Source organism: Carlito syrichta, unplaced genomic scaffold (genome assembly GCF_000164805.1).
Source record: "Carlito syrichta isolate Samal-C Ts95f unplaced genomic scaffold, Tarsius_syrichta-2.0.1 Scaffold305571, whole genome shotgun sequence".
Classification (NCBI taxonomy): Eukaryota; Metazoa; Chordata; class Mammalia; order Primates; family Tarsiidae; genus Carlito; species Carlito syrichta.
Genome location: NW_007249667.1, coordinates 1,085,273 through 1,099,123, shown reverse-complemented (window position 1 = coordinate 1,099,123; position 13,851 = coordinate 1,085,273). Strand labels below are relative to the sequence as shown.

The 13,851-nt window shown below is 34.6% G+C and overlaps 1 protein-coding gene across 4 annotated transcripts in view; it reads left to right on the top strand.

The window, feature by feature from the left end:
- The window catches only part of ST7 (suppression of tumorigenicity 7), a 215,718-nt gene that overhangs the window by 18,023 nt on the left and 183,844 nt on the right, over positions 1–13,851 (top strand). The window lies entirely within an intron of this gene.

The window sequence follows — 13,851 nt, the reverse complement described above, 5'->3', positions numbered from 1 at the left end:
TCTTGGTTCTTCTAATGTGATTTGCAGTCTTTTTTTTAACCTTCATTTCATGATCATCATCGTGGATATCAGTTTTACACACAAAACAATGATTCTCAACTCTTATTCTAACATCATTCCCTTTCTACTCTCTTTTCCTAACAAAAGTCATCCTACTATTTTTTTTCTTTTCTTTTTTGCTGGCAAGTATGTAGGGCAAAATCCTGCATTTTTTAATGTTCCATTGAACTATGTAACAGAGGGAGCATGGATCCTGGTTTATATGCTCTGGAGTCAGACTTTCTGTGCTGAAATCCTCTTTCTGCTCACTGCATGACCTAGAGTAGATGATTAACTTCTCTGGGCTTCAGTTTCTTACTCCACAAAATGAGGATACAAATAGTACTATGGCATGGGCTGTTGTGAGCTTTAAATGTCTTAGAATATGTATGACCTAGTAAAGGCTGAATGAATGTTGCCTGTTATTAGTAGATATTATCATATTAGTCACTTATATTATTTATACTATCGTGATTGTATTTAATTTGCCCATTTAATAATTTGACTTATGAAAATTCATGATGTGTTGGGAGATAAAGAGTTAAAGACAGAACCTCAGTGGTTCTAGGTTTTATGCTCACTTCACCTAATACCTTGCTTAGTTAATCTGGTCTCTTACAGTCTTGCTTATTAAACTCATAATGGCAATAACCATTTCTTTATTTAGGAAAATGTCTGAAATGTGAATGGAATTTTTACCTTCGTAATGGTATCATATTTAACTTAACCCAAGCCTAATATTTAAGGAGACTCTTTTAAATGCAAATCATTACTCCTTGAATTTTTTCTTCCTTTTATTTGCATTTCTTAAAATTTTTTTTTTAATTTTAAAGATGTGGGGTATAATTCAGGGTTAGGTATACAAATGTTGATTATGCATTGATGAGGTGTACCCCTCCCTCCCCTAGCAGTTTCCCTCAACTGCCAATCCTACCACCCCTCCCCTGGCAGTTTCCCACTACTGCCAATCCCTTTCTTATAGTATTATGATAATTGTTCAAGGTCCACTTATGCATTCCTATTTGTTTTATCTCATTTATAGGTTTGTTTTTTGTTGGATTTTCTAAAAGTTATGCATATTTGTAGTTATTTTTTTAAAAGCCTGATTATACCTTTATATATATATATAAACATATATATATATACACACACACACATATATATATATATTAGCATGCTTTACTTATTCAGGCTCTATTTAGAGGGATTCGGTTAGGTTGCATTTTCTTCTCTGAGGAATTTGATAAACTCTTTGATTTTTAATTGGGTGGGCAGAGTTATTACTATGTAGGGAGGGAAGTAATACACACAAGTGTTTACTTTTTGGTTTATTTCTTTTAAGATTTATACTAGCATGCATCAGAGATATTTTGGTTTGTTGTATAAGGGGGAACAGGAAACAACATTGCTACTCTTATCAGTATTTGTGCATATTATGAAAAACTTTTACTGTTGCAAAATGCATAGTTTTCCTTTAAGCTTTCAGGAGGCAAAGACTGTGTTTACATCATTTTATTCCATACAGAGGATTGGCAAGCTGTTTTTTTTTTTTTTTAAAGATGTAAAATACCCAGGTTTCTGATTCCTTGGGTCTTCATCTGCTATGTAATCATCAACTGCACAGCTGACTATAGTCTGTTTGTTTTTAATATTAAATTGACCTTTTCTAGCATCTCTTGTTGAGGAAGTTGGAGTCTTAGTAACACCAGCTGTGTGTAATATCAGACTAGAACAATAATTCAGGGATGCAGAGTATTGTCTTGCCTTTGTTTCCTGAAATTGTGCATTGATTTCTTTTGTCAGTAGACTGCTGCAAATGAATGGAAGCAACATTTTCTATTTTTAGTTTTTTTTTTTTTTTGATGGGTGGCAGACTTATTTCAAAAGCAAATAATTCATCTGCAAATTCAAATTTTATTTAACACATCTAATTTGCTTAAAGTAAAACACACACATATATAGTAGAAATTTTAACTGAGCCAGTCAATTTCATATTTGTCAGACCCTTTTACTCTTCACAGCAACTTGATTGAAGTTCCTTTTTTAGGCCTTTTCATTTTTAATAAGGGAAAAATCTCTTACCATTTTTTCATGAATATTTTCACAATTTTTTCTACCTAACATTTTTACATAGATAAAACTGAATTATGTTTATAGAGTTAATTTCTCCTCTTCTTTGAAGTTGAATGTACTCTAATTTGTAGTGTCAAAAAAAAAATTAGGATTAGTCTTGTCTTTTTCTCAAGTGAGTACATTTTTTTGTAGAATAGACAGTCTTCAAGAATAGTTCAGGATCTAATATGAATTTATAAGTATTTGCTGCTAATTAATATGAACAACCAGATGATTATAAATTCTTGGGAAGTATACAAGATGTGTTTAGCTTCATGTCTATTTCATAACTCATTCTGGGGGTTCCTTTGGACATTAGTGTTATAAACCTCAGATACTAATTTTTCTTTTTATGACCTGGAATACATTTGTGGAGGTCCCAGGCTGACAAGTAAAATAGCTACTTGCTGTTTAATAAATCTTAGTGGGAATTGCTTATTACTGTTTGGGAATCTCATTCCACATGTTAAGACTTGACTTTCCTGCATTTTACTTGAAATCCTTACTCCTGAAGCACTAAAACTTCTGTGTTACCTTTTATGCAATTGAACTACCTCTCTAACAGTGACCACTCCTCTGCAGGCAGTCAGCCAAAATGATGCACCATATTTTTTTCTGTTACTCTTATGTTTGCTAAGGCCTATACTTCTGAATGTGAGGGAGGGATCAAATGAGACTTTTAATTACATGGCAAATAGCATCATCTTGAATTTTGTGAAGTTATTTCTGGATAGGATTCAATCCAATATATCACATTATGGTTTAGCTCATCACTTCCCAAAATGTAAGCTGTCTACTCAACGGGAAATGGATGCTTTGGAAAATAATCTACTGCAGTAGTCTTCTCAGGGATATTAGTGTTAGTAAATATAGAAACAAGAACTATGTTAGAAAAATCTACAGTGAAATAGTTGTTTCACATCATTTTCAGTGTGTAGAGATGTTGCTGATAGATTTTTTTTTTTTTTTTTTAATTTAAGTTCTCCGTGTTCTTTAAAGGGGACTGTCTGGGGTAAGGGGATGGACTTTCAATTACTATAACCTTAACTGAAAAAAATCTGGTGGTAGATGTTTGACACTAAAAAGATAGATCTAGTGTGATAACTTTTTAAAGGATAATTTTCTGTGATTTACCTGGAGTCTTCTTAATTGCTAATGATAATTTCTAAGTTAATCGGAAAGGAGTCCCAGGACACTACCTAAAGGGGACCACAGTGAATGGTAGGGGTTGTGACAGTTTCTGCTGCTGAGAGAAGATTGTTAACTCTTGTTTCCTGCAGCAGCAGGCCCATTTTTGCCTTTCTTATCAATATTATTTTTTTCCTATTGAGTATTAATTGATACTTAATGACATTTTCATTTTTCAAGACTAATGAGAGCTATTTTTTAGAACATAAAATCATTTTAATCTTTTAAGTGTATGTCTAAAATAATGTATTGTTTCTTTAACACATTGGAGTTCATTTTCATTGAAGACAGATACATTCCAAAGAAGAAAAAGAGGGCTCTGAGCTAAGGAGCCAGATAGATAGAAATTGAATCTTGGTTCTGCCCTTGACTGGACTGATGATCTTGGACAACTTTATAATCTTTCAGTGGAGGACAATACCCAGCCTACAAAGTTTCTATAAGGGTTAATGAGATAGCATATGTAAATATGTGCTTAACACAGTGCTCCACATAAAGTAAGTGTTGGATCCATAGTTATATAATATAAACATGAACAAATATTTATAGAACATTGGAAGGCAATGTATAAGGGATTTATACTATATGAAGGTGTGTGTATATATGTGTAAAATCTAGTGAACATCTCTAGCTCTGTCATTAAAGCAGAATGTCCTACTCAAGAAGTGGGAGATTTTGGTTATTAATCCTTTCTTTTGGAGGTTAAATACTTTCTTCTGGTGATGAAATCTCTTAATATGTCTTATATTGTATAAAAGGTTATCATTTTGTATATACTACTTTTGCTATCTTCTTTTTTTCATTTAATAGTGTTATGTAAATATTTTGCCGCAATACTGAATTTAGCAACCAAGTAATATTTTGTGGCAGGTTGAAACATTTTTAAGCTAATCTTTTAATAGTGATTATTTAGGTGTTTTTTTTTTTTTCTTTTTCTTTCTATAAATAGATGTGGCGGACATTCTTGTGGTTAAATCTGTGCACATAGCCATGCTTTTTTCCTTATAAGTTCCTGGAAGTGGAATTGAAAGGCAAAAGGCTTGCAAAAGTTTTAAAATACTTGGTTCTTATTACTAGATTTTGCTAGGAATTTATACTACTTTAGTGTACATTTTTAAATATCTTTGTGTAAACTCTGAATTTGTAAGGACATGGAAGAATGCAGTAATATTTACTTTATCCTTTTTATAAAGGAAAAAGATATTTTTTTTTATTTTTTAAAATTTGTGGATTTTTGTTTGTGTAAAGATGATTGAAAATGAATCTTTCCTCCTCATTCTGCACCTGAGTAGTCCCTGAGGTGATGACTGGGACACTTGGATAGGCTGTGATCTTGCTAAGTCTGGCTTCAACTCAGTGTGGGCCATTTATCCCACCTCTTTTGTAGTCACAACCCACTGTCTTGCCTAGCCAACCACCTTGCAAATCTTGGACAGCTGTCCAAAGGAAATAATCTGTCATGGGAGCTAGAAGAGCGATTCATCAATAAGATGCTTGCACATGAAAATAGATCATTATTAAGAAATTTAGACACTGTCAATTAGTGAGCAAATATATATTTACTCTGTGCATAAATACCCTCTCTGGACAGCACATTCAAACTGAGCAGGCTGCTTCAAAATAGTTCTGTCATAAATGGTCTTAGGTAAAACTTCTTAAAGTTTTGAATCTTAATCTAGTGATTCAGTTCATTTCTTCACCAGTGGGATTACCTTTTTGTCACTATGGAGTGCTTATTGGTGCCAGTTCCTCTTTCACTGGTAGGCTAAATTGCTGACGTATTTAGACTTTCATGTTTGCATTTAAAATAGTCTATGCAGTAATATAATTGCCAAAAGGATCTACAATTGACTCTGAATTAATCTAATGTCTTGAGAAATATTCCTCTCTAATTTCATTTTGTAGGATTTATTCCATGGAACTACACACACATATACACACACTCCCATCAAACCTTATTCATCTTTTTATTTGGTCTCTTTTCTTCCCAACTCCCTTCACTATCTATCCTTTTGCTTCTCTTTTCTCTGGATTAAGTCAGAGTTACCATCTGTAGAAGATGCTTTCTGGCATGTTCAAGGATTTCTCTGGGGAGCAGCCCTTAATAGTTGTATCTACTTGTGGAATGAAGGCTTTGAATACAAGCAAGAAAGCCTGAGTGATGTTTGGGCAGGGATGTTAGCTGATTTCCATGTAAGGGGTTTAAAAATGTGTCATTCTACAATGTAGGATTGAATCTTTACTGCATGTTCATTTTTTGGCACTGAGGATGGTTGTAATTTTAGTATATGAGCAGCAGATTGATTGTTTATTCAATGCTATTACTGGAGTGTTCTGCTTTTCTCCTCCAGTGAAACCTAGAGATGTATATATGCCAAGGAATCATGTCATAGTCACTAAATTAGCCAGAGCTTTTAGATAATGGTATGGATGCTCTTAAAAAATTGATATTGGCAAAGAATGAAGGTAGGCAAAATCATTGCTACAGGGAGAAATGATTAATTAATGCTTGGTACTAACTAGAATATTCCCCTCTTTTTCATATGTTTTCCTGTAAGCTGTTTTTCATTGCATTGTTATTTTTTACATGTATCTTCTTAAATATCCACATTATAAGATAACTTTTCACATATAAATGCTCCTTCTCTCTGCATACATTTATTTCTGTTTGCCTAAAATAGCTGTATAGGCTATTTCATTAAGGCATATTTTGCCTTAAAAAAAGATAATCCTTTTCTAAACTGTATACCCATACCTGTGGTAAACAGAATAATGGCACCCAAGTATGCCTGTGTTTATGTCCTAATCCCTGGAACTTGTGTATGTGTTACATTAAATGGCAAAGGAAAACTAAGGTTTAAACCAAATGGAAGTAACGTTGCTAGTAGACTGACTTGAAAATATGGAGATTTTCCTGGAATACCAGGGCGGCTGAGTGTAATTAGAAGGGTCCTTAAATGTGGAAAGGGGGAGGAGAACAATGATCATGTGATATGAGAAAAACTCAACCTGCTTTGCTGGCTTTGAAGATGGAGAGAGAGGGCCACAAGCCAAAGAATGTGGGTGACCTTATATAACCTTCCAGAAATATTCTTGCATCATAATTACATATATGTATTTTCTCCTTTTTATTTTATATAAATTGGAGTTTACAGTCTATACTTTTATATTTCTCGAGTTTTTACTTTTTAAATCAAATATTTAAAAAAGATGTAGAGATTATCTTTAGAGTGATTGCATTCTTTTTTAAAAACTGCTTCATAGTAGTCCTTTGTATGACTATGCCACAATTCATTTAATCAGTTATCTATTAATGGACTATTAGGCTATTTTCAGTTTTAACTATTATTACAAGTCTTTGTGAAAATACACAAATATATTTGCATCATAAATTCCCCAAAATAGAGTTGACAGATCAGTTCATGAATTTAAAATTTTGTTGGGTATTTGTTGGGTATATTAGCTCATCCAATTTATACTCTGTTTTACATCTTCTGTCTGAGCTATAGTATACCTTGATTTTTAATTACAATGAAGTGAAAAAGTGTAAGACACTAAGAGACACTAAGAGACAGAGATTAGACAGTGTCGCTCTGTCTTTATTCCCTATTAAACACTGTGGCATGATTGCCAGGAGGGACTCTTCAATTGTCCAGTTGACCTGGGCCTTAGAAACTGTGTGGTTCCTTTGGCAGTGATGAGAATGGACATGGATATTCTACCACGTCCTGCAACCCAGCTGCTCTAGGATGTGTGTACAACCATAACTGAGGGGAGCGGAGGCTGCATGATATCCAGCCTTGTCTTTTACCCTATGTGAGATCCTGGTGAACGTAAAAACTCAGTATTTAGCTAACGCTCATGATTTCTGCACACAGTTGTTCTTATGTTTTGAAAACATGCAACCTATCTCTAGAAGGAACATAAACTTGGGCATATTTTGATTTTGTAACAACAGATAAGATGTTAATTTAATAAGCAGGACAAATCATGTAGCACTTTCAGTATGCTTAGGTACCATATAGGATATTTTTTCCCAGAAATCTTCCATAAGACATTATCAGCATTAATGTATGACAATACCTGCTGTACAATATTCTCACAACACTCTGTATCAACACACTTTTTAAAAAATGACAATTCTACCACTTCCTAGCTCTGTGATGTTAGGAAGATTATATAGTTTTCTCACCTATAAAATGAGAATAATAGTGCAATAGGAAGCATGATACATTTTTGTAATTATTATTACTGTAATCTTTGTCAACCTGATGGGTAAAAAATAGCATCTCATTTTAACTTATTTCTTTAATTGTGAATAAGGGTAAATGTGTTAAATATATATACAACTGTTTATTATATTAATAGTTATAATTTTTATAGCTTACTTTAAATAAGAAGACTAATCTTTTTCTGCCATATATTTTACAAATGAATTATTCCAGTTTGTCTTTGTCTTTTTATTTATGGCATTCTCTCAGGTAGGCATCTTTAATTTTTATGTAGTCAGATTGCTACATTTTTTGTTTATGATTTTTGTTTTATGGCTTGCTTTCCCTTCTCCAAGATTAAAAAAATTATAGGCTTCCCATATTTCCTTCTAATACTTTTACATTTTCCTTATTTACTTTTGGATTTTTGATTCAGGTAGTCTTTTTTAATCTCTTTTTAAGGGAAAAATTCATGCAGTTAAATGTTAAAATGAGATTTGGCATCATCTATGGTCCTATATGTTAACTATATAATTTATTTCAGCATGGCAATTCCACTGTAGATATTCTTTTACCATGATGGCAATTAATAAATAATTCTTTTTTACCTTTGAGGTTTTTAATATAACTATTTGGGGATAGAATAAGTAATGTTTTGAATCATCATTGCAACACATAAAACGACTTAACCTTTTTTGTTTTAGAACTAACATAGTAATCTATAAAAGATTGACATTCAAGAATGAGTTTTCATTGAATCATTACAAAACACATACTATTAATAATCTTTGAAACACCTTGTTGCTTTTTAGCTCTCTACTTTCTTTTTTCTGATTGTAGCAATTTGAAGAAGGAAAATGTATTCAGTCTTAGTAATTTTTTTTTGACTTAAAACCTCCCAGTGGAGAAATAAAGATGAATTATTTATGCTTTATATTCTTAGAATTGTTGTTTGAAACTGGTGTTGATAAAAATAATGACTAATGAAACAGGCATTGGTGTGCATTGCTGGGGCATTTGAGACTATTTCTTTTCAGCTTTTCTATTGTGGCCTAAGGAAATTCTCTTCTGCTATTTGAAGAAGCCATATGTTTGAGACAAATTAAATTTTCAGGTCAAGAAATATTTACTTGATTAAATATATATTGCTTTTACAGTAACTGCCTCATATTCCCAAGTCAACAATATTTTTCAAAAGAGGTTGGGGAGTTCTTGTATTGTTTAGTTGCCTTTAGCCAATTAAGACTTGTCATGAGTGAGTTCTAAAGAGATCCTGACCTCATCTCCCAAGATGAGGAAGTGATTGTCTATACCATCAAAATACATAGATGCTGCTATTCATTGCAGTTCCTCAAAATAGTTCATAAATGCTATTTCAGTTCTTCAGATTTTATTATTAGTGCTATTAATTTTTAAGTTTAAACTTATAAAATAATATCGCCACACTCCCGTGAGATAGCAAGTATTATTTTCATTCCCAGTTGCAAGATTCCAGTTGAGTATTAGTGCCTACTTTGCCTGACGATGAAAGTGAAAGTCTGTTTCTTAACTTTCCAGCTGGTTTTCCTTAATTACATTTTCATTTCTCAAAGAAGTTTTGGGAGGATACATTATCAGCGACTCTAAAGAATGGTACTCATTCTACCTCTTGAACTATCCCTGCCTCTTGTCATTATTTAGTTTTCAGCATACATTATTCTTTCACAGCACAGATCCCTGGAATAGGTACTTATACACCTATCTTTTCACTTTCCTTCTCCCTCAGATGTCTTTTTTCCTTGACTTTGTAAAGAAAAGGAAGGGAATTGTTTCAGTTTTGCTTTATATATCTGATGGAATGTTTCATTTTAGAGACAGGGATTGCATGGTGTGAGGGTATCCTTCTAACAAAACAAATTTGTTAACAAAACTCATTTGCTTAAACCTGATAAAGTCGGTATCATTTGAGAGCTTGACATGTACCAGACAACTTCTAGGTGCTTTGTTTATTAAATTCGTGTAATCTGTAAGGTAGATAGTATCATCCCATTTCACTCAGGAGAAAAGCAATTAGAAAAGTTTTAAGGAAGCTTGTCTAAGGCCATACAACTGTGTCAGTGCCAAGAGTCAAACCCAGGGTTCTATGACTTAAGTTAAGAGTTACTGTTTGTTCATTCATCTAGTCTTACCTCTCTAAATACAATTTATTTGCAGACATCTCCCGAACTTATATCTCTAGTCTAGATCTCTAGTCTAGTCTAGGTCTCTCTAAACTCAATACTCATCTGTTGGCCTAGTCGACATCTCTGCTTAGATGTCCCACAAAAACCTCTAACTGAATGTGTTCCAAACTGATTTCTGATGACCCTCCCACCTACGACTCACTCAGTCATCCCCTTTTCAGGCCATGACTGCTCCATCCTTCTAGTTATTCAGGCCAAAAGTCTTAGGGTTATCTATGACCTCTTTTTTCTGACATTATACACTCTGTAAGAAGTGTTGCCTTTTCCTTCAAAATATATCACCATTGCCTCCACTATTATTACCTCAGCCCAGATACCATTCTCTGTCTGGATTACTACACAGACCAGAAAGAGCATTTTCCAGTTCCAGTCAGACCCTGTCACTATTTTGCTTAACCCTCCTGTAGCTTTCCTTCACCCTCAGAGTTAATGGACCTGGTCCCTTTACCTCTCTGACCTTACCTTCCATTATATTCCCTTTTGTTGACCTCGCTATAGCCATATAAGCCTGCCTGGTATCCTTGAACACACCAGGTGCACTGCTGTCTTAGACTCTTTGTGCTTCATATTCTCGCTTTCTGGAATGTTTTTTCTCCTTATCTGCATGACTTAGTCCCTCATTCATTAAATCTTTGAGCAAATGGTATCTTCTCAGTGAGGTCTGCCTTGACCATCCCATATGCTAGCACTCCTGATCTCTCTTACTCAACTTAAGTTTCCTCCACTGCGCTTACCACTGTCTTATAGACTGTATCATTTATTTATTATTGCTTATTGTCTATTGTTCCCATCTTCTAGCCTTCCACTTCCAACTGAAAGCTCCCCAAGGACAAGGGTTTCTGTCTGCTTAGCTCATCATTGTATGCTTAGGACTTGATTGTTGCTGACCAGGACTATCTGTGTAATGAATACATTTATTCACAAACAAGTAGTAAACTCTGTGCGAAGAGTGAGGGATATGGGGACTATCCTTAGCTTTCTTTTTAAAAACATTTTTATTTTAAAGATGTGGGGTACAATTCAGGGTTATGTATATAAATGGTCATTGTACAGGTACAGTTTGGGCCTCAGTTGATTCTATTCTTTTAAGATTTCTACCTTTCAGTTAAAGGGAAATCAAGTTCTAGAGAGGCTGTAACTCTCAGTGGTGAAAGGAGCCAGTATGTGCTGAGCAGTTGCTTTGTACCAGATGTCTCATATAGATAGACAGAATGTATTCATTTGCACCTTACAACAATCCCATGAGGAATATATTATCTGTGTTTTGCAGATGAGGAAACTGTGGTTCAGAGAAATTATGCAGCTTGCTAAAAAACCTACTTGTAAGTGGCATAAAGAAGAGTGAAACCCATATCTGCCTGTCATTAGTGCTTTTTGCATACTGCCATACTGCATTTCTAACAACTCCCCATCACCTATAGGTTGAGCCCCATTACTTACTGTGACATGTAAGACCCTTCCCTGTCTGCATTCACCCTGTCTGGCAAGCCTCAGTTTTTCTCTCTCCTCTGGTGCATTTCCAATTGCAGCTTATCTTTAAAGTCTTGCTTTTCACCTGAAAGGCCATATGCTTACAATTTCACACCTCTGCAAAGTGTTTTTCCTCCAACTAAAATGCATTTTCTTCCCTTTTCTGCCTGGGGAAATCTATGCTTGTCCTTTGAATCCCAGTTCATATGTTACTTCCATGAAGCCTTTTTAGCCTCTGTTAGGATGGTAGGTACTTGGTCACTGCACGCTGCTGCCAGTACCATCAATTATTCCTGTGCTGTGCTCTAGTTAGTCATCGTCCCCCCTCCATATAGCTGGGCCTAGGCTATATAGTAGCTACGTAAATGTTTCTTAGTGACTTAATGGCAACTTGAGCTATATAATGGGTAATGGAAACACCTAGGGACTTTGAATTTAAAAAATGGAAGAATGACAGGTATAATCTGAGAAAAGTCATGCCAACACCTCAGATACTCTGTGGATGAAGCACTCATTCATATATTCATTGCCATCGAGTAGTTATTAAGTGCATGGACTTAATGGGTTCAAAACCCAGCCTTGACACTTATTTTAGGTTTAGCTTTGTTAAGTTACTTATGTCTCTAAGCCTCTTCATCTATGAAATAGAGGATACTATTGGTACCTACTTAATAGTGTTGCCAGGAGGATTTAATGACAATGCACATAAAGGGCCTGCCACATATTAAGCATGAAGTAAATATATATAATTACAGCAGAGCTTTCTGGAGGAATTAGTATTTGTACCGCATGGCCTTGATCTAAATTGTATTGCATGAATTGAACAAAATACTAAACTAAGGACATCAGTCTTTACAAAACAGGCAAGCCCCTTGGTTTTGTGTTATGTTATAGGTTCATCCTTCAGAATGATTTCTTCCACTCATTTTTTTTTCTAGATAGAGCTCCATTTGAAGTAATAAGTTGAAGCTTTAAAATATTTGAACGAAGAGGGTTTAGAAATGGTTATTTTAGGAGGGGAAACAGTTGGAACCTGGGAATTGTGTGTTTCATCAGAACAACTTAATTACAGTTATTAATTACAGACACTGACAATTTTAGTGTTATTTATGAGATGGGCCTAGAGTATTTGATTGTAAGGACCGAGTCTTGCCCAGAATCTGTCTGGAGGGCCTTATGATATTCATATGATGGAATTATGTTTAGAGAGAGAGTCCTCTAGGAAAATTTTAGAGCCATGCAAATGTACACATCTCGCTGCAATCCAATTTTACATTAATTTAGTGTCTGTTTATACTCTGTGCATTGTATAACTTCTTAGCCTGACAATAACTAAAGGATTTGGATTAAATGGGTGTAATGTGAAGTCTGTGACATCTGAGGATAGGTTAGGCAGCTTAATACCAGGTATTTGGAGGCTGGGGATGTTTTTCGTGGTTATAAATCTTGCCAAATTTTTATTCTAGAAATTGGCCTAAAAAATCATGCTGAGACATCAGATGCAGAAGTAAATGATGACTTTAGAGATCAGTTTGGAAGTGAGGGATTTATTTATTTTTTTGTCTTGCACTAATTGTTATATACAGTTAACCCTTGAACAACTTGGGGATTAGGGACACCAATCTCCCACACAGTCAGAAATCTAAGTATAACTTTTGGCTCCTCCAAAACCTAACTACAATTAGCCTACTCTTGACTGGAAACCTTACTGATAATGTAAACAATTGATTAATACATATTTTGTATACATAGATAATATGCTGTATTCTGACAATTAAGATAGAGAAAAGAAATGTTATTAAGAAAATCATAAGGAAGAAAAAATATACTTTTCATTAAGTGAAAGTGCATCTTCATAAAGATGTTCATCGTTGTCATCTTCATGTTGAGTAGACTGAGGAGGAGGGGGAAGAGGAGGAGTTGGTCTTGCTGTCTCAAGGGTGGCAGAGGCAGAAAGATATGGAGGAGGTAGAAGAGGAGGCAAGAGAGGAAGTGCACTCTGTGTAACTTTATACATTATAATTTCTGCCTGGATTTTTTGCTTTTTCATTTTTCTAAAAATGTTTGTGTATGGTACCAATTCTCCTTACACCATTTGCTTTAGTTTCAGTGCCCATATTACAGAAGGATCTGTGTCATAAAAGAAGTCTTGAATAATGAGAACCCTTCTGCCAGCTTGTCTCATGTTGATTTGTTTTCTGGCACTGTGTCTTTTATGTCTTCTTCCTCATTGTCTGGCACTGATTTGGAAACACTCATCTTCATCCAGTTGTCTTCTGTTAGTTCCTCTGGTATGGTATCTATTAGCTCTTGAGTTTCTCCAAGATTCATATCTTAAAACCATTCACCTCCCACCTTTCCTTCTTCCTTCCTTCCTTCCTTCTTTCCTTTTTCTTCCTTCCTTCCCTCCTTCCCTCCATCCTTTCATCCTTCCGTCCTTCCTTTTTGCCAGTACCCACAATCTCTTTCATGATTTCCTTGATTTCCTGTTGTAATCCTGTGAAGTCATGTACAACATCTGAACACGGTGTTTTCCATTAGAAATTTATTCTTTCAGGCTTGATGACTTTCACAGCTTAAAAAAAAATAGCAGCAATGGTATCTTCAAT